Source organism: Tinamus guttatus, unplaced genomic scaffold (genome assembly GCF_059628265.1).
Source record: "Tinamus guttatus ecotype Peru unplaced genomic scaffold, ASM5962826v1 Tinamus_guttatus_pri_ptg000035l, whole genome shotgun sequence".
Lineage (NCBI taxonomy): Eukaryota > Metazoa > Chordata > Aves > Tinamiformes > Tinamidae > Tinamus > Tinamus guttatus.
The window spans coordinates 10,352,715-10,377,960 of NW_028288569.1; the positions used below are offsets into that span (position 1 = coordinate 10,352,715).

Sequence of the window (25,246 nt, forward strand, 5' to 3'; positions counted from 1 at the left end):
AAGTGCAAGCATGGGCCTGACTATCATTTCCAGTATCATTTTCTTTTTTTCACCTTTTTGTACTAAATATCATACAAGGGAATATATCATGAAATTGCGTATCATCTGGGTGCATACAACTAGGAATACTTGAGAATGTTCCAATAGGACATATGGCCATTGGAAGATGTCGATTAATCAAAAGTGAAACACTGAAAATACAACAAATTCTGCAAAATTTTGTTTAGGAAAAAAATGGAATGAACTGCTACCATACAGTCAATACTACATCTCAATATTACATCTTTTACTCTTCTTCTTTTATTCTGATTAAACTGCACAATTGAAAATAAAAATAAAAATAGAAGTCAGAACACATGTAAGTTTAAGTTTTTAATGAACTATCAATTATTTTTCTTGGAGCAAACCCATGGACACTTATGCCAGAAAGTGGGGGAAAAAAAAGGAATCAACAGAATCCCACAATTGTGAAAACACGAAAAACCTAATTCTCACTTAGTTCTGCATACAGCCTATAAGCAATAAAAAAAAGTTCAATTTTGATATGCAGATGAGCAGACATGTAGGTGGCTCTGCACTTTTTGCTCACTGCGGAGATATCCTGTTCCAGGACCACCTGAGGAGTGGCAAGAACAGAAAATGCCGGGGGAGAAGTATCACAATTTAGCGAGCTGCCTATACAAGACGTCCTGGCTAAATCCGAGGCTTACAGGCTGAAGCAATAGCAGTGGCCTCTGCTTGGGTCCTAACAATTTCTGCAGCAGCATCGGCCAGTCTGTAGGCTAGGAATGCCAAGGTCCCCTGCTGAAGGGAAGAGATGGGCTGGGACAGAGTGAAAGTGAAGTGCCAGATACAGCAGGGCTAAACAGTGGCCCCGACTTTCTGCCTGACACTGCAGCACCAGATTAGCAAAAATGCCCTGCCTAGACCACACAAGCGAAAAAGAGAATGTCCTTCCTGACACCAGTTTCACCAGGGCCCAGGCTCCTAAGCGCTCCTGCAGATCCGGTCGCGATGGCGCCAAGCAGCGCTACTCCGGAGCCCGTGCCTGCTCCTGCAGCGCTGGCACGCGGATCAAGCGACGGATTTCAAAACACAGAGGCATGGCAAATACCACAGAGAAATACAACCGGAGGTTAAAATCCAGAATGCTAACCCACAAAGCTCCTTCCTGATAACATGCTAAGCCTCAAACCCTGCATTTGTCTAAGCAGTATGGCTACTGGCGAAGAAACATTACATTTTGCTCTGGCTCCACAGGGCAAATAGCCATCATTCCCATAGCAATCAGAAAATGAAACACACACGAGGATACAGTTTGGGCATGAGAAAACCTTGCCCTAATTGCTGATTACTAAAGTGCTGTAATGTGTTAGAGAAGAAAGGATTCCTGAGAACATCAGGACAGGACATTAGCAGATTAATATTAATCTCTAGAGTTCCAGATTCATTTCCTGTCTATGCTCATGTTCTCTTGATTACTACAGAAAACAATCACACAAAAAAGTTAAATTACAAACAGCAGAGACTTAAAATATTAACATTTTTAGAGCTTTTAACCAAATATGTATAATTAAATGAAAAGCTAGGTTAATGCTATGTTAAAGTTGAGATTTTAATTGTGTAAAGGTCACGGGGTTCAGAACTGAAGTTCATACAGTACATTTAATCCTGTTATATTGGGACAAATTCTGCTCTCAGTTACTGGCATAAACTTAAGGCATCTTTATTTTATTAAATAGAATTAACTTAGCATTATGCTAGCATACGAAAAGCAGGCGTAGACTCCACACGGGTGTGCACTTCCTCACAATGTATAGAACATACAAGAGTGCATACAACACAAAACACTGCCTGTGTATTTAAGAGAACATATAGACAAGAGAGACAGAAGTACCATTTGATTTAATCATACAGACTAGGCAAAAACTCAATGAAACAAGCAAACAAAAAAATTGCATTGCCTTTTCAACTGCACTAGACGTCATCATTTGTCAGATTGCTACATGTTGTCCGGGACAGTGCCATGAAAAATTGTATCTTCTACGTGCAAGGGAGTAAAAGTATATTTATTGAACTTTTGGCAAGTAATACCTGAATCTTCACATTGAATTAATATCATTAAACAGTTAGAGATTTACAGCCTGAAGGGGGCCTCACTTTGGATACTGAACCTTGCATTGCAGAGTCACGCTCACACACATGCTCTACCAACAGGTCACTGTGGCCACGTGAGATTGAGGTGCTGTTCTTCTGCACAGAGCAGCATACTGCACCACAAGAGCTTTTGAACCCATAAGCAGTCCTGGTTTTGAGCTAAGCGTAGCAAACAAACGTGCTTGCCTGCACACCACTGCATGGGAACAAGCCGCCAAGTTGAAGCCCATTTGAAAATTCAGTATGAAATGTCCTCGATTTTTTTAAAAGACAATATAATTTAAAACAGCAGAAAACAGAATAATAATGTACTGTGTTGGAATAAGTAGGTCATCAAAAAATAAATGTGCCTATGTTTATTGGAACGTCTAGTCCTCATAAATGGCTTAATGGATTTTTTTTCAGACTTATTGAAACATTATTCACCTCTGAGCTTAAAATTAGCTTGAGAAATTTCAGCCAAAAAGGTAATTGTTTCAGAAAGTTATAAAGCACCAAAGATAGGGGGGTTACAATAAAAGTGCCGTCTCAACCATAACTACAATAAATACAGCTAATGAATAAATGCAGTCTGGCAAGAACAAATAACCATCAGAAAAGTCCAATGTAGCCTGCACAAAATGCAGAAAGGTAGTTGAGTGAGGAGTGTCAAACGAATTTTTGTCCTTTTTTTTCTGAGCAATCCATTTCATCACTAAACTCAATGAAGGATCTCAGGATGTCAGAGCAGGACAGCTGTACTGTAGACTGAAGGAAAAGCTCTCCTTCTTTAGCAGCAGCAGTCTCATCCAAGGTCTGCAAGTAATAATGACGCACCAAAGACACACCTATTGCTGCTACTGCCTGCCAACAGAATGCACTTTTGAGAGATGGCAAAAGAAAGATCAGGAAGGTTGCAATTACCTGTCTTGAACATCAAAAAATGCAGATTTTGGAGGGTATATGTTTGTTGTAGAATACTTAGAAATATTTTTGGATGCTAACGGCTGCCCAGTCATCCCTGTCAGATTCAGAGAGATGCTACTTTCAAATACCTTGGATGATCCAATCTCAAAATCCCTTTATTAAAGGGTAGAATAATTTTAAATTGGATTTGGATTCTCACTGTAAACAACCAGAAGGTGCCTGTTCTCTTGTGCCATCAAGACACTGCTCTCATTTTCCTCTAACAACCATTTTGCAAAATAGAGCATAATGCAGAAGAATTAGAAGAACTAAATTTACTTATGTTCAAGATATGGAAACAAACAGAAATGTGACAAGAAAAGCTTCAAAACCACTACTGATTTTGCCTTGAAGTTTAACTATATCCATACCTTCGCATGATCTCATCGGTTCAGTTCTAGACTGCAACATTTTAACTGCAATAGAGCTGTCCGTATCCTAGGGAGCTGACTGAGCAGGCTTTGGCAAGTGACAAACATGTTTCTTCTTCAACTGCCTGGATTTTACAAACTTTTCCACCAAAATAAATAAACAAAATGAAATGAATTCCCAACTGTAAGGAATTAGAACCAGTTGTTAAACTCGTGAAATTGTAGGTGAAAAGAAATTGGAGCCATGTTTCACAATTTATGATATACAGCAAGTGAAGTCAAGGGGAGATGGGAATGAGGAATGGACAGGAAGATCACATCACCACACCCTCGTCCTGCCTCAGTCTTAACAACGAAGATGCTATTAAGGATATTGGACCATCATTTCTTTCTACCAAATACAGTACATTACACAAAAGGAAAGGAAGTAAATAATAAAATAATCCACGACTGCCTTAATGAGTGTTGCAGTTAAAAACAGTGCCACAGTTATTTAAACTTTGAATGAATAAAGCTTTAGCTCAGTCAAGGTCCTCCTCAAATCCTGCATCCAAACAGTCCTTTGCAGGTGTTTTGTTAACACCCGACAAGTATCTTACATAATTCATTCCTCCTTACATTTACTATAGAATATAACCTTCATCTTTTTTTTTTCTTTTCTGGAAAATATCTATTTGGAGTTGCAAGAGGACTGGACTAAGTCTGTGAACCAAAGTCTAGGAAGAAGAATAATTCAATGTTCGTGCCGTGACCATACTTTTCCAATTAAATGGTTTCCAAAAGTTTTATTACTATTATTATTATCTATAGAGGTGCTGAACTACCCATTACTCTACTCAAGGCACATTGAACTCACTGGGAATTTTTCTACCAACTCAACAAGTTTTTACCTGGTCCTCCTAGAAAATAAATAAAAATATTCTTATTCAATTATTATACATTTGTTTCTACAATTCTTACGTGCTTCTTACAGCATGCCATCTAAAAAACTTCCAAAACATGTTCCCAATTTTAAAGTTTCCCAAATTCTTATATAATGTCAAGTTTATTGAACTCCTCCACGTGTAACTTCAATAGTTCTATTGCTATTTGGCATAGCTGCTTTGCTAGAGAAATTCTGTACCTTTGCTTGATTCACCAGAGTAAGGATATCTGAGGTTTTGCAATTTGTAGTTTCAGGGTTGTCTCAGGTTTTTCCTTCCTTCAGATGCTTCATGATTGAAAAGAAAGAGACATGTATCTAGGAGTGACATTTCTTTTGAATTCACTTTAAGCTCTCACTTAAATGACTTATCACAAACAATGGGCTGGATATTTTGCTCATATCATTTAACACAGTTCAGCTAACATCAGAATAATCATTCAGATTTATGACACCTAAAAACGTGGCCAACCATTCTTTCTACTGAGGCAAGATGTTGTTTCAGTAGCTTGACATTTTATCATTTCCTTCATATTGGATTCTTAGAGCCATCTTTGCTCTCAATGCCACTAAACGTACTTTCTGGAAGCCTCTAACAGTCAAAACATAATATAAAGGAAGACAGCAGCCACTACCTTTTTTCTATGCCTGGGCTGATGTTGTAGATATTTTCTTTCTTCTGGGAGGCTGTTTATGAAGCCAAGCCATGTTTACCGGGGCATGGCTGAAACACACGTTGCAGCCAATTTGTCCGGGCAGCATTTCAGTGTCAACGTGATGCCCAACAAGCCTACCATTCTTCAACTCCATTTCCTTCCTGCTTAGCAAGCACAGCGTAAGGACAGGGTGTCAAATGTTGTGACTTCTAGTGCAATGCTTCTCTATAAGCTTTTCTCTACCCTTCAAGAAAACAGTTAGAACTTGGTATTTTTCTAGTTGCCCCTTAATTACTCACTCTTCTCAATGCTTGCATCCTGCCTTCTTCTTCAGTAGTTTCTAAAGTCAGTTCTTCAATGTGCCAGGCTCCTTCAGTACCTTCACGATGACCTGGGAAATCTCCATCTTATTCCATCTTAACTCTTCCTTGCTGTTGAGATGAAAACTGCTGAAAGGGCTACTTTCTGTGGTTTCAAAGCAGCAGACTGGGAGCTATATCACACCTCCATCTTCACATGGGAGAAAACTACAGAGTACATAAAACTCCTCTGGTGGGTTAGCTGAGGAGGTGGTAACAAAGATCCTTAGATCTTTAGAGGAATCACTATAGTCAAATGTAACAGTTGTTGGCAACTAAAATTTTTAAAACCATTCATTTTCAATGCATACTAAGTAAGTGCCCTAGCCTATCAAGAAGTTTTTGAAAATGCCTTCAGGCGATCAGTGACATCTTTAAATACTTTAATGCTTTTGATAATTCCACATCCCACAATCAGATTCTCCATTCTGGAGTCTCTCTAAGTGAAAAAATGAACAACAGCATACATTTCTAGCCAAATACAGTAGAAAAACATCGCTGTATGGCTGGCATTTGCATCTCATCCTCAATATCAAGATACGATCTAGAGAGGCTACCCTATCTAATATGCAGCAATGCCCTATGTGGTTCTAAGTAGCTGGTAGTATCTGCATGCCACTCCCTCTTCTCAAGAAGTTATTGCAGTCTATTCTGTTTCTGTACAAAGCCAGGATGCCTGTGAAACTCCAGACAAATTACTTGCCCTGGGCAAAATCTGAATTCGCTTCAAGGTTTCAGAGGATACATTCATTTACTTTTAAAGCATTTGCTCCAGTTTCAAAATATAGCAAATCTGAGAATTACAAAATGTTCTGAGTTGCTCAGACATCTGTGTATCACCAACAGTCAGGACGGTGGGCCGTTCTGAGGCCCTGTTATATGAAAAATCACCCTTCAGAAAACCTTCCCTAACAAATAATGTTTAGGAGCTCACAGAATCCAGCAATTCCATGTAACATAAGACCAGATAAGCAAACAATTAAAAATACAGCTTAAAGACAGTGCCACTCTCCCCCTTAATTTGATTCCCCTCTCCAAAGCATGAGCATACAGCTCTTCTCTTAGAGTGGGCTAAATACTAGCTATTCCTGAAGCACTACTAGAGTGAAGCGATGATGCAGGGGTGCTTCCTCCTCTGAACCTCAGTGATTTATCTCACTGGGATCATGCAAAACGCTGTCATTAGCACTTGCTCGGCTCCAAAGGCCTAGGGAGAGTGTGCCCAGCAGCACTTTGTGACTCCCGAGAGGCAGGACTGTCTGTTCACTGGCGATGCCAGTCCCTTCCTCTCCCTCCTGTTCCTGCTGGCACCCTGAGGCAAGCATCTGGGCGCCCCTTCCCGAAGCAGGTGCAAGGACGGGGAGTGAGTGTGGGCTCTCCCCACGAGCCGGTGGCAGGCAGGCAGAAAAGCCTGGGGATCCCTCCTGTCACCCTCCCAGGGGAGCTGCAGAATTTCGCCAAGTGCACTTAAGACCTAAATTGTTGCAAAAAAGGAGATGCATACACTTGTTAAAATCCGTCTGCAACGTCCCTGCCCATCCTCCCCTTAATGTGGACTGATCTGGATTTCTAAAGAGTATAATTATGTCTTGCACAATGATTATGAGCTTTGGGAGCTCTCAGAGAAAATTTCCTCACTGCACATGTGGCCATTGGCTGACACACCAACCACATATCACTCCGTTCTTTTTATTTATTTTTTTAACACTGCATTTTGCTTGGAGGGAGGCCAAAGAGAGAGGCCAGACTCCCAAGCGCAGGGCCAGGCTCTGTGAGGTGCCCGTGGGTTCTGGAGGCCGAAGGGTGAAGCTGCAGCCATGAGCGCTGCTTGCCCGCGCCCTCGGCCCTCTCCCTTCCTGCCATCACCAGCAGGACACCTAACCTGCCCGTCCATCACCAACAGACCCTTTCCTGTACTCCAAAACAGAATCTGCTGGTCCTGAAAAAGCTGTGCAGCATTTGTTGCATGCCCAAACAGTGACATTAAGGTTCGCAATAACCATCAAGCTACTCAGAGACCTTAGAAAAATCCAGGCTGGCTACACATCAACAGCAAAGATTACTCCAATACACTATTCTCCTTCCTAGATGGATCACTGATGGACTTGATATCAGCTTCATCAACGGGAGATGCCTTGTACTGTGCACAATGAATATTTCTGTAAAAACACTCTTCCTGGATGAGACAATATATTGTCCATTCGTGGGACAATGACACCACTATATAACACAAATGGTACAACCAGTAGAGAACAAAAACAATTACTTCACCTGCATGCTGTGGAAATTTTAAGGCACCTGCACTTAGTAAAATGGGAAAGTATTTAAGAGTAGTGTCAGCTTGTATGCCTCAGGGTAATGGACATCATCCTTTTTCCCATCCAAGCCACCATCTTTGCCACTTCCAAAGGGCCTCTGAAGATGAAAATCAACTTGACAATCATTCTGCAAGGCAAGCTGATCCTGATTCTTCTAGTCACTTTGTAATTCACCGCAGATGGTGAGAGTGAGATGTTTACTGGCTGGCAGGTAATGAGCCTCGTTGTAGATAATAGTGATGGACGGGTAATCTTGCCTGCTGACAAGGAGGCAACTCAACATGGGCACATGGCATTCATCCATGACTTCATGTAAAAGGATAGCTGTGACAACGTACACAGGTTATTTACTACCCTCCTCTGTTAATGTCAGCATGCTGCTACACTTAAGTCTCTCCAGTTCGCATTTAAGTAGAGTAGAATTGATCCTGATTGCCCATGAAAGTAGAACAGTCTGATTTGTGACCTAATGTTTATTGTTCTATAAGAAGAAACTTGATATGTTTAAACATCTAGATATTCCCTCTTCCCAGGTAATGCCATTCATCACAGCTGTCAGTGCTTCTCTGAAAGAGAAATGACCCCCAGGCATAGGATAAAACTCTGTGGAGGAACTACGTATACCATTGCCAAAAGAAGAAATAGCTGCTGCTTTTCACCGAGCTTGTATACACCTTGTGAGAGGCTTGCCTGTGCTGAATTATAAGTCAGTATTTCCATTCTTATTCCCTCCCCCATGTAAAGGAACTCATATTAGAGATCTATACACTGTACTGATTTTATTTATCTATCTATCTCAGACATAAGGGTAGCGGATTTGGACAAGCGCAGCCATTTGATGAGATATACTTAAGCAGCTGCTTCTGAGGGAGAATCAGAGCAATTCAGAAATGCAAGAGAAGAAAATGGAAAAGCCCTAACTCCATTTCTCCTCTCCTCATAGCTTTATGAAATGAAAATAAGGAAATCACATGCTCAACAAAATACCATGAATGTCTTTTGTTTTGTTGGGATATATCCCTCCTGAGGAAAGAGGGCATGGCTGATGGTCCTACAATATTCACTTAAAAACAAAAATTCATTCATGCATGTATGTGTTTGTATGTATACATCTCTAACGACACATTCACACACACACTTTTAGGCAACATGGATATTCTCTGTGTACATTTACCACATTGCACAGCCTGAAAACAACGGTTTTAGTTTTTCTACTTTGAAACAAATCTCCTTTCACTCCTTCCCTAGTGAAATCTGATCATTTGTAGTGCACCCAGGCTTCAAAACTTGATAAACGATCCCAGTGCTATGAAAGTTTCATCCAAAACCTGTCTCTTCATAGATTCACTCCAGATATCCTTTCTACTTTAAAGACTCATGTGATCATCGCTTTGATCCTTTCTCCCTCAGCTCTATTAGGGGCACCATCTCTTCAGGGCGTGCAGCTTATAAAAAGACCACCATATTTTTGATATGCCTTTGATGTTATCTTCCAAAGTATCTTTGATTTTTAAGATCTGTTCAACTCTTTCACCATTAACCTTGATTTCACTTAGGAATTAATAGATCTATAGTTTTCTTGGAGGGCTAACTTAGAAATTCTGCTTTCTCCGGCACTGTTTAGTTGGAAAGGTAGGTGAAACAGTACAAAAGGCTGACCAGTGTTTGGAAAAAAAAAAGAAACTATAGATAAGCTAACAGTTTCCTTGAGTTTTCAAGCTTGCTGCACCACTCTTGCTGAATCATTAAACTGCCAGCAAATGAAATGGTTCTGCATGATGATAATGATGAACCATGCAGACCTTTCACTAAGTCACCAGTAGGCACCATTAGTGGTTACTATTGGTGACTCCTCAGCAGGACTGTTGTCTTAGGCCTCTGCTCAAAGACGGATCTCCCTCACGTTCAGACAGACAGCTGCAGTCCCCCCTTTTTCACCATCCAGCAAAGAGGCTGCAGCTGAAAAGGTCAAAGAAACAACACTGTTTGAATATAAACTAAACACAGAGCAGTAAAAAAAAAACTTGCTCAAGAGGAGAAACTGGTACTGTCTCTCAAGTCTTTTTAGTATGTCTTTTCAATTTCTAGCCTATGGTATTTCAGATTTATTCCCCCTCCTTAGATACCACTAAATGTGACTGAAGATTTGTTTTCACTGGTATACAGAGATAGCTGAATGCTAAAAACAGGTCAGCCACACAACTCCGCCACATGATCTATTTATGTACCTTAACTGTGTTCAGGTGGCATTCAGATACATTTCAGGTTCTGAGAGAAAAAAATAAAGGAAAAAAAAATCCCTCTGTCTGTGGCAACTGTGTTGCAGTATGCCTTTCCTTTAGAACTATCCTGCTTTGCTTTTCTCCCTCCCACTATACTCTTTATTTCCAGTCCTTCAGAGGAAGAATTTGAGGACCGTATCCTCCCTCGCAACTTACACATAACTCTTGCTAATACACAAGGTGACACCTGTGAAGTCCATGCAGCGACTGGCCTGTGCCCACCCATCCTCCCATTCTTCTCAGCCTCTGCGTGCAACCGTGGCACCCTCCTGCCGCCTCCGCCAAGGCACCGCCAGCACGAGGTCACGAGTCCTTCCCAGAGCATCTCTAACGCCATGGCCTTTAGCATCCCGCATCACCTCTCCCCTTGTCTTTAGGACGCCACCACACGAGAACCCAAACGCTCACCCTCAAGGATGTGCCCATGCCAGGGGAGGTTCCCAACCCTCACCACACTCTGCACTTACACCATCTCTAGAAGCAAATCACAGGCTGGGGTGAAGTGGTTACAGCCCTCCTCACCCTCCACCGTTTCAATGTATGGTTTAACATCCCAGATCCAGAGCCTCATCTGTGGCCCTTTGCCTACTGCCTTATGGCCAGCACAATTCTCACTGCATCATGTCTTTCCCAGAATCTTAGCCCTGCTGGAAAGCATTCAGCATCGAGAGGACCCGTCTTTATGCTGATAACACTAAAATATAAAATAATGCCAACAGCTGGTGCTACAAATGGCTTTTAAAAACGATGTTCATTCACTAAAATTCCTCTTGCTACTTTTGACATGAAACACGCAGTCTCTAATTATTCTGATCAAGACGGTGAAATACAAAAACAAACTTTAATTGTGTTTAACAGATATTTAATCAGGACTCAGTGAACTACAGATTAAAGCTGAAATTCATAAACCATAATTACCCAATTGTCGCAAGCTTTTTGGTCCACATTCTGCTTCCGTCTGGGCGTCTGGCACTTTGCCCCGAATTTCTTTTAGTGTCTTCTCAGTTTCATTGCTGTTCATGTTTTCCAGCAGAGATTTAGCACAGATTATAAAATATCTGTTCTTGGCAACTTTATTAGTTGTTTTTTCTTACAAAAATGATATCCCACCTATCTCCATCCTGGGGCTGAATGAACAGGCATAGTCCGTGTGTTATTTCTGACACAAGCTACCATTTTCTCCTGCCAGAATACAAAATATTTACCTCCTCTACCCAGGTTAAAACTCCCTGACCACTGCTTTAGTAACAGAGGATCATCCAAATGCTGCTTTAATTATTCCTTCTACGTATCTGCTCAGAATTGTTTTTTCCCTTCTTTTTTCTCCAGAGGTAGATGCCAGGGCTTTACGGTTTCTTGCTTGAAACCTTATATTTAAGATTTGATCAAATAAATAAATTTCATGGGATGCAGAGAATGCTGAGGTATCTGCTAGCTATCAGTTCCTGAGGCGTCAGACTGCACCCTAAGCAAATATGGCCTTCTCCATAGATTCCCCTTTTCATGAGGAGTGCCTGATTGTGCCAGAAAAGCATGGCTGATGACAGCATTTTTCCTGGACCTGCATATGTCCTGGATGTTTTCCGTGCAGATACTCTGAAGGCAAGGATTTAACATATGTGGGAAAAGGACTACGAAATCCAGTTTCCTCAGTTTCTTTTTCCTTCAGAAAAGGCACGAACCTCTGAGGTGAAACCACTGTCCATCAGGTAGAGATAGATATGCTCAGCCTAATTGAAAGATGAGAAAACAACACAAAAAGAAAGACCTTTGTTACAAGACATCTAACCTATGGATCATGCTCCTTTGCTACAACTTTCCCTTTGATTTTCATTGGGAACTTCCAGGATTTGGGAAGAGGCAAGTACAAAAGTTGCTATTCATAATTTCCAATTATAAATTTCAAATAAAACCAGGAATTAAGGAAGCTTTCATTGGCTGTTATTGCACAGCATCAGAGGTGGGTTCTGCACAAAGGCAAGGTCACGCTTGTTGGAAATCAACAAAGTTTAGTTGCATCTTGCTTATTTACCTAAATTTGGCTTTTCAGGAAGCTGCTCACACTGCCTCAAAGATCCAGGATTCTGCAACTCTGTTTGTTAAAAGAGTCCCTGAAAAAAATCCTTCCACTGAGAAGCTTCCCTCATCAGGAACCTTTCTTAGGGCTTCACAACAGAAGGTTATAATGTGGCCCTTAAGAAACAGGAAAAGCAGCTAACTACAAGACAAGCTGGCAAACACCAAAGATAACTTTACACTGCCAGAACAGTGAAGCAGGTTCCCATGCTGGCACCAAGCCAGCACAAGCAGCCCATTCAGCTGCAGGAAATATAAAACTCTTGTTGACAGGTTCTGTCTTAATAACTCTTAAAATCTGGGGGGTGAGGGAGGAGACTGTGGAAAAGATGACATTGAGGAAGCAGGAGATCTCAAGCCCCTGTTGAAGAGCTCAGATGAAATTCTTCATGCACCGAAAAATATATATGTAGAAACATAATGTAAATAAATATAAAAATATGTTTTAATTAAAAAGGGAAATATTCCATGTACATTTGCCATTTCTTTTTCTCTTAGGAGTTGGAGTGTCAAAGGACTGCAAGTCTGGGTGACAGTATACAGAACCACATACTCAAGTTATGTCAGAGGTATTTGTCCCTCATGATCATTCATAAAGGTCACTCGTTTCACTTTACTACACTGACAAGACATACAAGAACACAACCGAAACATTTACCTATTTTCCTTGGAACCATTCCCAACCAACATGCAAAACATACATGTATTTTTTTACATCTCTCAGACATTTATCATGATCAAAACCAGTATTTTATATATTTATTTCTCCAGTATTGTATATATTTATTTCTATCACTATCCTTTTTGTCCAAGCTCCACATTTGAAGAGATAAACAGTTTCACTCCCACTGAACCAGCCATTTTTTCTTCTCATAAGCTCTCTCAGAGCAAGCCTTAGACAAGCAGCAGTGTGCCACCACCTCACCAGTACTTCACACTTGTATCTCAAACTGCTGCTCCTTTTTCTTTTTGAAACCTTCTTCAGAGCATTCACGACTTGCCTGACCTCAATGCCTCTGCAAGAAGCTGTATCTGACATTTCACAGCAGTCAGATACCAGGTGGGCAAGACAGAGAGACAAGGGTATATTTCTTACTGCTTATTTTCCTACATAAGGGAGACTTTTTTTTTTTGACAGCCACACAGTCTGAAGTCCAGTCACCATTAGGTACCTCATGGAGAAGTCTAACGAAAACATCATGTTGTAGGGTGGCTGATGACTTGTAATACACGGCAAGCCTGATTTTTCACCAACAAATTGTTTTCTAGCTTGGCACCACTGTTCGTCCAAGGGTTTCAACCTCCACGTTTAAGCAGTAATAAAGAAATTGCTGTATAGTGTTAGTGTCATTCTTCATTCAGACTGCTCCTCTGAAAACAACCAACAGCCTTTGAGATGCAAAATGTACCGTTTTAATGTAGTCAAGGTCCCTGCTCACTGCATTGCTAAATCTATTTAGCAGATTCTTCTTGGATATAATCTGTCCCTAGACTGGAGGAAGCTCGGTGATTTTAAGTGTTTTAAGCTAATGATAATGGTTAGTGCTGAGAACAGATGTACCTGGCTGTGGTGTGATCTATTCTATTAGCCTGTTATGAGCTGTGTATTCATATTGACTTAGCATTTTATGTCTATTTTCAAGGTGTGATGGCTGCATGGGGTGTAGTCTGTTTTTTCCCCTGACATGCGATGCATCATCACGTGTGTATGTTTTTGATACATGCTGCCTGCACAGACAGAAAGAGAGAGAGGAAAAAGAGACAGAGAATGGGAACAGCTGCATGTTTGCTGCCACATGCCTGCCTAAGATAACATGTGTTCATTTCTGCTGTCCGATGGCAAGGTTAGGGGGAGCGGAGCTGCGATCCCATGTGCACACCATGACGTAACCCTGGAAGGGTTGCACAGATGAGCTGTGAGTGCAGAGTTTGATGATTACGCCAGGTACCTGGCCTGAAGGCTTCTTGGGACACTGTGCATGGGTGGATTCCCTGTAATTGCTGCCTGCACTGGTAACACGTGCCATGAAAGCTGTTTTCCTATTCTTCCCTACCTGTAACACTACAGAATAAAACTCTTCAGTCATATCAGTAAATGGCGCTTCACTTGCCTTCAGCACAATGAAGTGAAATTCCCGCTAAGAATTATTTTCCTGATCATGTGGCAGGTGCTGCCATTCACCAGCATCTGCTGCTGCCAACCTCTGGGGAGAAGAGACTGACTGGGCTACGCTGCAGAGGAGGTCTTCCCTCTTAAGCAAGGCCTCAGTCCTTCAACCCATGAGTAGGGACTTCCCTCTCAGATGGAGCGTCCCACCGACCGCCTGCAGCAGCAGCCACAGAGTCAAGCTCTTGCAGAACGAATGCCACCTCCAGCACACGAGGTTATCAGGTTATTAGAAACGCTGACTCTTTAAACACACTCACGGGTGCAGCTTCTTCCCTGCAAGAATTCTGAAAGCAGGTGCAAATGAAAAACAATATAGGGTCCTACCAGAGCCACCACCTCCATCCGAACTAACTGCATAGAACTTGAACAAGGAAAGTTAGGTTAACAAGGTTAAAATCCAAGACCAATTAAACAACTAAAATATGGACAAGCTGGGAGATATATGAACACAAGAGATGACAGCAGATCTCAACAGAGACGTGATTAACAGAAGAAATCAGTGCAGTTCAGATCACACCATCTGGGTCACCATACCATCAATTCAAATTCTAAACCATATTTGGAGCTTACAACTCAGTTCTGACATTTTAGGGCAGTGCAGTGATGAGCAGCAGTGCTACAGACCATGCCCCAGAAGGTTAAATCCTGGAAACTTGCTTTCATCCATGGTTCGGCTCTTTTGCCTAAAGCAGAACTCAGCTAAATGAAGAGTACCACATGCATAAGTCTGGAGTCTCAGCTCCCTTAATCAAAGAATGGTGTCAGTATCAGAAAATACATTTTCACTTAAATACGAAGGACGTTGGTCTCATGTTTGCAAAAAAAAAAATCAGAAAATATGACTAAAATATAACTAATATAACTAATAAAAATTCTCTTCCCTTTTTAAGCCACATTCTCTGAAGCTGAAATTTCCTTGTTTCTGTAGTTGATACACTCATTTCTCTCCTGTATTTTACATTCCAGCTAACCAGGCTCAACAAGTCTTATGGGACACACAATTATGTCAGCTAAACCTGGGTAATATTTTTAAGGCTTATTTCTCAGCTACGATGTTGAGACATTTCCTTGGTTTGGGTTTTAAATGAAAATTGATGTTGATACAATATGACCTAGTGTTCATGATGCTAAACACAGTATTAGAAAGTATAAAAATGCTTTCTTATCTTACATCACTCTAGTGATCCTACTCATCTCCTGTATGCCATCTGTGTGCATTTAAATTCTCTGTATATACTGGACAGTGGTTCTTTGCTACAGGCAGCCCACACTGTTTCATATAGGCAGAGCACCGTGCGCTCATGGTGCTCTTTGAACAGTAAGTAATAACTGTGGCAAGAAGAACAAGCTGCGAATTGTGAAATTCATGGCCCTAGCACACTAGGTGAGGAGAATAGCTGGATTCCAAAATGATATTGGTATTTATGCATATATTGAGAATATTATCAGCTAGACAGTATCCCTTTAAAACAAACAAACAAACAAAACAAAAAAGAACAAAAAACCACAACAAATAAGCAAACAAAACCTCCCCAACGAAGTAAACGCCTTTCAAGTTCCGAATATAGACAGCAAACTTGGATATTGCATTGATCATTGCTGAGCTCCTTGATCTCCTCTCTGCAGGAGGTGTTTTGGGGACATGAACGGCAAAGGCGACGGATGCCGGGAAGCAGTGAGGTAAGAATTGGGCAAGGAGGCCAAGAGGCTGTGCTGGGAGGAGCAGAATTGCAAAAGGCCTCAAGGCAAAAGCCCAAGGCACCAACTGTGTATTATACATATATATTAGAAATGGTCTCTTATCAGAAGGTAATGAGATAAAAATTGCTTCCACCATGAGATGGGGAAAACTGCAAAGCTGCCGTCAGGGCATGTTCAGCTGCACCCTGAGTCAGGACCTGGTCACAAATGACAAAATATATGCCATGGCAGATGTGCTGTGCCGTGCCTTTCATGATAGCTGAAAGTCTACCCTACGTAGACTTTCAAACACTGTATCATGGGCCACTCATGCAGGAGAAGTCAACTGTGGGGACCAGCAGGCTGGTAAGGGCAGCCAGGGATTGAACATGATGGGGCAGCACCCAGGGCGTAGGGCAGGGAGAATGATGTTACTCCACTAAACAAGCAGTACCTGCTTTGGAAGCAGCAAGGAAACGGCAAGATGGCAAGACTTGATTTTGACATGATGCAGAGAGGAAAGAATTATATTCAAGTGACAGTGCTTCTCCTTGCAGTAAGCCTTATAAACTGACACAAGATATCAACTGAAAGTTGCTTGTCAAACCCACACATTTGAAGCACCTTCTCCTGGGGCAGGGCGGAAACCTGAATATTAAAAACAACCTCAGCCTTCAGGTTTTGGTGTGAATGCAGTACCCTCCCCAGAACCCCTTCCGCTGCAGGCAGCAAGCACTTATGCTAGAGCTACAGGACCAGGCCGCATGTCCCCAGTCAGAGCTGGTCTATTTTTTACCCTCCCCCCATCTTATTATTCCCAAAAGAGACAATGAAAATACAAGATTGTTGGGATTTCTATAAGAAGATTTGGCAGGTTTTTCATATTTATTTAGACTGTAAGACATAATTTGAATTTGGGGCTTGTCTCTCTCCCTCTCTTACTAAGAAGAAGAATGAGTTATTTGTTCTCTGAGTAAGTATTTGTTATTAGTGGATCAGACATGGATAAGGTATATTATTACAACCATGTTTGTTAGGTATGATTTACATTGTTTGCTTGCATATCATCTTAGGCTGTCTTTAATTTTGTTATACTTTAGGGGTTTTTTGTTTGGTTTTATGCATTTAGTCACAGTTGGTTGTGTTTTGAACTTCGAAAAAAATTAATACAAAGGAAATTAAAAAAAGAAAAAGAAAATATTTTCAAAATGATGTGGAAATCAAATCTATCCCTCAGTAATTTGATTTGTAGGAAATGGAGAGCAAAGCGTTACAAAGCATTACAAGCAGAATGCCTTGAAGTGCATCATAATTACTTACATGTGCAAATACATTGTCTAGGTTTAGACATCCAGTTAATAATAATAGTAATCATAATTCTATGTCCTTACTCAGGATTCTTCATGCAAGATGAAGGTTTTTGTAAGCAACCATTAAGCAATGCTGGGGTACCTGGGAGCCCTTTGCTGCTCACAACAATGGAGCAAAAGCTCCCCAAGATTAAGGGCACATTCAGATCTGCTATCAAGGCGAGGAGAAAACCGCAGAACATTCTGACTCCAGGCAGGTCAGAGCTTTACAAGTTTGGAACCAATCCTGAGTTCCAACAATTCCATGGCCTGGTACGACTGAATCAGTGTGACAAATGTGCAGGTTGCCCATTGTGTTCCACAAAGTTTGAAAAGGTGACAGGACGTAGATCAGATTAATGTCTAACCTTGGTAGAACTCCAGGATATATGAAAATATACCAATATTTTGTAGCAAAGCAAAAAGCCTGACTGACTTGCCTAGTCTGGAACTCTTAATAACAATCTGAACAGCTCTCAGATGAGGCCCCCAAAATGGTTTTTAGACCATGGTAATTCACAAAGTCAAAAAGGCCTCTTTCATGCTTTTAGATTACCTTCACTTTGGTTTCTTAAGCTTAAAATCCTGAAAAAATAACAAAACACACAGAGTGTCCAAGTTTCTCAAAAGGTTTCCCACAATTTCTACTAGGGAAAAAATGCCGGGTTTTACACTCTTCCACTGTTCCCCTCTACATCACTTTCTACCCTCACAACTGTGTTCCCTCCTCTCCCAAGGCAGAGAGAAGAACTCGTGTTTCTGTATTCCCCATCCTTTGCTCCTTTTCAGCTGCAAACCCCCTTCTAATTCACTAGAATATATATTTGCATGACCAAAACCCAAGAATGCCAAATTAATTTGGCTGTTTCATTTAGCCTTGCAAAACTGCTAACGCTTAAAGTACTACCTGCAGAAATAGTAGTAAGTGCTGCAGTTACTGACCCAGGTAGGTTTATAACTGCCAGTTCTAAGGATTTGATGTAAACACATGCCGTTCTTGTTTAGGCTACATTTTTGTGCTCCGTGTCGCTGAGACAAGGAGGCATTTCTTAGTACATTCCCATTACCTGTTCTGCTTTGCCCTAATAAAAAACACTGGTTATTATTTATTTGTCTGGCTGACTGACAAAGCCAGGCATCAAGGCATCATTGCAGTGTCACATACTTCAACACTCTAATCTTTCAGAACTTGTAAAGCAATCTTGTACGGTACTTTGTGGGCTGCGAGATCACCCTGACAAACTGTGATAATGTTGGCAATCTCTGGATGGGTGTTCATTTGCAATCTTACAACGGAGAAATTGCTGCATTCCCAAAGTTAAGGGCTTGACATAATCCGTCTTCGCAAAGCTATTGGGATTTGTCATGAGACTGTCTGTGACCCAGAGATTTTATGGGGTTAATATCTATCCCCAGTGCAACTTCACTGCAAGCACTGGAATTACGTGGGGTATTCATTCATCTGTCTATGTGCCGTCTTTCTCTTTATTTAAAATATATATTTATATAGTTTTTAAGTGCAAACAGCACATGGTAATAACACCTGAGGCAGGTAGGTGGGTTTGTCCCTTAAAACATGACCACTTTCTTACAGTTCACACTAAACTCCCTGCTCTCCTCATTGCACTTAGCAACTGCGAAACAATATAAATGTCAGGTCAAGCTATAAAGCTCTTGCCATCATCTCCTCCTTTCTGTATGCTTCCAGTACTGGCAGTCTCTGGGCTGCAGTCCACAGGATATCCAGAATTATGGCCCAGATTGAGGGAGGGGTAGAAAAACGATGGTACTCTGCCAAGTATGTTAGAACCTGAACTTGATCCATTTTAAAATTAAAGCTGAGGACTGTGGGACAGCACCACATTCTCTGAAATCCATCTACAGAAAAGAAAATAACTTATCATCTCAAAAAAAAAAAAAGAAAAAAAAAGAAAAAAAAGTCAGGGTTAGTGCAGGCCTAACATAAATAACTATTTTCTATTTTGCCTCTGAGCCTTACCTTTAACTCAAAGAATATTCTGTCTTGAGGTAGAAGGAAGGTTTTTAAAATGCCATTAAGGCTGCTTAAGCACCACAAGAAAAAGTGCGAGTGGGAGAGCGTCAGCCTTTACCGTATTTACGAGGGCCACAAAACTGCTAGGGAAGTCATTTAATTCTGAAGTTACTTAGGAGTCACTTGTATGAGGCAGGGAGCAGCGAATGGAAACAGTAAACGATTCAAAGTGCCTCCAGCCCTTCCCCCTTTGGCGAATCCTCCCGCTAGCTGGCTGCTGAGGAGAGATCCTCCCCGGGCGCTACGCGGCGCTCAGCGAAGCGCCGCCCCGAGGGCCGCAGCGCGCAGGGTGCCTCAGCCCACGCCCGGCCTGAGGCAGCGCTTCAGGTGAACCCGCACGAGGAGGCTCTGCCGTGTTCGGAACGTCTTGCTAAAAGAAGCTGCCTTCCTTGGTTTAGTCTGTCGAATCCAAAGGAAAAGCACGACGGGAATTTGTTGGAGCCCTGCTGAAGCTATTTGCTGTGTTTCATTTGCTACGGAAATGCAGTGTCACTCTCTAATGTCGGGAAAACACACCTAGCCTGCAATGCTACTGGAAAATGCTTGAATACAAACAAACTCCAAACTCCTATTTTTGGCCCTAAATTACAGTGAACTGGATCCTGCTCTCGCTGCTAGTAAAATGCCTACTGCTTTCACAGGCAGCAGTAACGTTCCTCATGTCCCTTCAACCCTCCCAAAAGCCTGCGTCCCCTCAGAAGCACTAGATCAACATCCTGATGGCTGCGTTAATTTACTGATGCCATTAGCATTCACAGACAGAGGAGGAGGATGCATGACAGGGCAGCATAAAAATCCACGGGCCTCAGGTGGTTAAACAGCATTACTGACACAAGCTTTGCAGATGGAAGAGCCCTGAATACAGGAAAGAAAATAACCTGTGCTTTTCCTTCATAAAACTCACTTCCTGGGGGTTAATGCTTTTATTTTAGAACAAGCTGAGAATTGGTGTGTAGACTTAGTAATTACTTGACTCTTTTTCTACATAAACCTATTCAAAACAAGGATCAGCCAAAGGAAGGAACCCTGCCTCTCAGGCAGTGCTGCTTCAGAAGCTTTTTGTTAACCACAGCTGAATTATAATAATGTTTCTCCTTTCTCATTTATGCTTTTTATTTTTTTAATACTGACAGTAAAGTCACTATACACCCAAAGTTATCTGAAAAAAAATAAAACAAATTATCTCTAGCAGATGACTATTTATAGAGGAAAAGAATGCAGACACACATTAGATTTACCATAAACTAGGGGTTTCTTACCATGACAGCAACTTTTAATGTAATTCATTTGTCATATAAATTATGTCCATGGGGAGGTCCTATAAAATTAATTAGGTCAGAGAGAGAGAAGGAAAACAAATCAAAAACTTCTGAAAACTCTAGCAAATACTAGGTTTTGAACACAGAAGTAACAAAAGTATCATCTAAAGTTCTTCCTCTCTCTCCTCCTCCTCCTCTCTGGTTTCCACAGACCAACACCATCACAGTGAGAATCATTTTGGCCCATCAAGATAAAGGGAATCCTATAAGCTGAAGTACACAATATTTCTGAAATTGAAAACTCTGCAAGCAGCAAAACTCTGCAGCAACCCTCTGAACTACAAACTCCCTGGAATCCTGAAATATAATTTGTTAAAGACATTCATTGTGTCAATGCGGCTTTTAAGCACAAAGCTACAATTGCAAAATTTGGGCAAGTTGCATTCATCACACAGAAGAGCAAAGGAGAGTGGGGCAGAAGAAAACAATAAGAATTTCAGACAAAATTTAATACTGGCCAAACTCATTCCTTATAAAACATTCTAAAATCAGAACTCATAAGCTTTGCCTGTCCTTCAGCTTCTCTAGAACTTACACAAAAAGTAGTTTGTCCCTGTGCTGCTTCTGTACTATGGTGGCTTCCTTTACTGGAAAAAAAATCAAAAAACAAGACTTAGCTTTTTTCACTCTTCTCAACATAACTCACTGAGTCAGAAGTGTTGATAGTAATGTACAAAATCCAACACATTTGTGATTCCCCTCTAAACACAGGACCAAATTTTGCTTACTGATGCCTATGCAGCCTTCCGGTGTAGACAAGACTAATAAGAGAATAGGAAGACAACAAAATGCAGGGGAGTAGCCATGGGAGTAATCCATGGTGCTTGATCATTAACAGCGTTAACAGCCTCTGCACTAATGGATAACTCCACAGTACAAATTTTATCTGGGTCATATGAGGACATGAGATCACATTTCTGTCAGGACTTTTATGTGTTGATGTTGGCAGGGGGGAACAGAAGATACTGGATAAGGTATGAAGTTTGCTGGTACAGCATTAACACAACAAATTATTAACAAAAAGAAAATCACAAGAAAGCATGTATAGTGGATACACGCTTTGTTTTTTGAGGTGACAGGGTTCTCGATCTGGTAGTAAGTTCCTCAAGTTAGATTTACTATATTGTCAAACCCCAGCCTGAGGGGACAATCTGACTTTGAGGAATCTCTACAACTGGTGATGAAAAAACCCTGCTTGGCTTTTTGATCCCAAGGCTCAGGATAGGACAGAATCACAGAATCACAGAGTGGTTGAGGTTGGAAGGGACCTCTAGAGATCACCTAGTCCAACCCCCCTGCTCCAGCAGGGACACCTAGAGTACCTAGAGCCTCAGGGTTGCATCTAGGCGGGTTTTGAAGATCTCCAGAGAAGGAGACTCCACAACCTCTCTGGGCAGCCTGTGCCAGGGCTCTATCACCCTCACGGTAAGGAAGTTCTTCCTCATGTGGAGGTGGAACTTCCTGTGTTTCAACTTGTACCCATTACCCCTTGTCCTGTCACCGACCATCACCAAGAAGAGCTTGGCCCCATCCTTTTTACATTAAAAACAACTTCTTCAAAAGCAACAGTGCAGAGTAGCTTTTAGATCTGTCACTTGACTATGCTTTTGTCTAGATACAGGACAGAAGAGAACAGAATATATTTTCTATTTATCTCTTATTTTATGCTAGGAGTTCAACATGTTCCTTGTCAGAACAGAATTAGGTTTTACCATACGAAATTCTCATGCACAGGTCACCAAATGTTTAGAATTCACACCATTGGATATTGGGGATATACTTCACATCCTTCACTGTTACTGCTACTAAAGAAATGGATTGCAGTTATGGATTTCATGTCATTGTAGTATCTACAATGGAAATATATATATATTTCTTTTGTACATATGTGTCTTACCAGGCATCAGCATGTCTTAGCCTCGGAAAGGCTTCAGAGTGCAGTAACCACATTAATTGGACAGTGTATGGCCAGCGAAGGGTAGTTCAGTTACTGTGCAGCTTTTAGTATTCCTTGTCATGTTGTTTCAAAGCTCATTTCATGTTTTAACCAGTTGTATATACATATAAAAGCATTGCACAACACAATGTTACAGATCCACAGGAAATAGCTGTTACACAAACATGAAGAAATCTGCACAAATATAAATAGTATGTCCCAAATCTGTTCTAAATTACACTTATGGAAATCCATGGAAGTCAACTAGTACTAGTAACAGAGGAGAACAGCTAAGAGCATTTAAGAATATAAAATACAATTCTGCTGTTTATGGACCAAAGCTTGCCAGTTTACCATCACGTATATTCTCCTACCTTCCCTGCACAGCTTTACAGGAAATAAGAAGGGGAAGAGTAGCTGGAATTTCTAGTTTGTGCACTGGAAAACACATGTCCATGAACATATGGACTTAAATGTGTCAGCATGCTACATCACTCTTACTTCAAGAATGTCATTAATTTTTGTGTGTGCAGTCCAAAATTCTAATGCCATATTAATACACAGTCGCTGCTTCTGTAATGCATATGCCACAAGGAGCACATGTGTAGCATCCAAGGATAGGATTTTTACTTGATTTTGAATTAATTTCTGAATTGTAATAACTCTCAAAAGGATGCAGTATTGATACTGATAGCTGGAACAGGACATTTCACAAGTCTTTTCTTCAGCTCTATCCATACAACTCAAGTCTGACCTCCTTACACTGTTACAAATCTGCACTCACACACACACACACACACAACAAACCTCAGTTTGCTCTACAAAACAGAGCATGTGATTTCAGGATTACTATTTTTGAGGGACATCACTGAAACCTGAGCAAAAATATATGACTGACATATATGAGTCAAAAAACAAGACTATGAAGAGAAAATTCTTTGCTGTGCTAACTGAACCTAAATCTCCTCAGGTGAACTTGCCTCTTTACCAAAAGCACAGGTACGGACCGATACTGCGGGTAACAGCCATTCAACCGTTTCAGCTGCACAAAGTGAAAAATGCATCGCCAAGGGCTTGTCTCCTGTGACTCAACAGGTGGTTTGGCACCATGGCATCTACCTGCTTCTGGTTTTTGGTTTCAAGACAGAAAAGGAGATGATACCTTTCAATGCTGCATCTCAAGCAGACTGTATGGAGAGCAAGGTTTCATTCCAACCAGTTCTCTCGCGTGAAGTTGAGGGAAACTGCCAGTCACTGCTGCTCTTGCCATCAAGATGCAATGTAGATGTTAGAAAAAGGGAGATAAAAAAGAAAAAATTTAGTTTTATGTAAACAACAAACAGTACACAATATCTACATCTAAAGAAAATAAAATAAAAAGTGGTGGCTTTAGTATAGGGTAACAAACAAATGAAGCCTCGGAAAGCCTTAATCTAGGAGGCTCTTTTTTTTATAATAAAATTGACAGTAAGAGGGACAAATTCAAAATACACAAGTAGGTACAGCAAAACCAAAAGCAGCATCCGGATTTATTTAACTGCATATGGAGAATATTTGTTTAAAATCAATTCCAAGAGATACAAGATTCTGGGAAGCAGAACACAAGCTTAAAGGGACACCATTAAAGAAAAAAATCTATCACAGCGTCAAACTGAACTACACTGTTACTCACAGAGCAGGCTAGGCCCTTTCAACAGACACCCGGGAAAGCAGGATAAGCACTTACAACATATGTTCTTGCCTGCAAATAGCCCAGGGTGTTTTCCTGTTTTTTAAAGCCTTCTGCATGAGTCTAACTCTGTCTTTGTTGAAGGTAGCGTTAACACGCACCCTGAATGCAGTGGGAAGCAAATGGGGATAACTGCCTTTTAGAAATCACTGTCTCTCTCTGTTTATCTGGTGTCCTCATTCTCCGAGGACAAGTGCAGGCTAAGGCACAGTGCAAGCAATACAAAGTGCTAGTCTGAAGTAAGCTTTTCAGAAATGCATTTCGGTTCAGGGATACTTTTTAATAGATAATTGGGCATGTGCCTCTTAAAAATAGTAGTCAAGAGCAGGTAGAGACTGTGTAGAGATCCTTACTGTGACAGAAGTTTCAATGCCCTTTCATATACTAAGAGTTCTTTAGTGATACTCTCAACAACCATTACGAGAAACTGTTTCCCAGATTAAAGAAAGAAATGAAAGGCAATGTCTTTCATTTACTGTAGAAGTAATGGAAAAAAAACTCCATACATGTGCTAGTACTCAAAATGTCTCACCGATGCACAGAAAGGTGGAAGCCTAATGATGAGCAACAAACTTTGTTTTGTCCCAGTACGAACGAAACCACTTTAGGAAGCTCCATGTACTAGCCCACCTGCAGAACGTGAGAACTGCACTCATCTACACTACCAGAAACCGAGGACTGGGAACGAAAGAAAAGGGAACTATCTTACCAGGAAGACATTATGACTTGCTGGAGTGGTGGGAGCAATGGTCTATTGCTGAGCTGAACTGAGAGGTCAGAGAAGTGAGCCTTTTTTCCCGTAAGAAGATCTTTCCATAAAAAGTCACCTCGGAGATAACCAAAACGGAAATTTGCGTCAACTGTCTAGAAAAGGAGAAAAGAGCCTTCCAGACCAGCAGTTGGGAAATATTTATTTTGACTTTT

The 25,246-nt window shown here is 41.0% G+C and overlaps 1 protein-coding gene across 1 annotated transcript in view; it reads right to left on the reverse strand.

The window, feature by feature from the left end:
• The window catches only part of ZBTB20 (zinc finger and BTB domain containing 20), a 387,189-nt gene that overhangs the window by 136,312 nt on the left and 225,631 nt on the right, over positions 1-25,246 (reverse strand). The window contains exon 6 of the mRNA XM_088534147.1: positions 23,756-23,850. The gene's annotated coding sequence lies outside the window, so the exon portion shown is untranslated. The remainder of the gene's footprint in view (positions 1-23,755; positions 23,851-25,246) is intronic.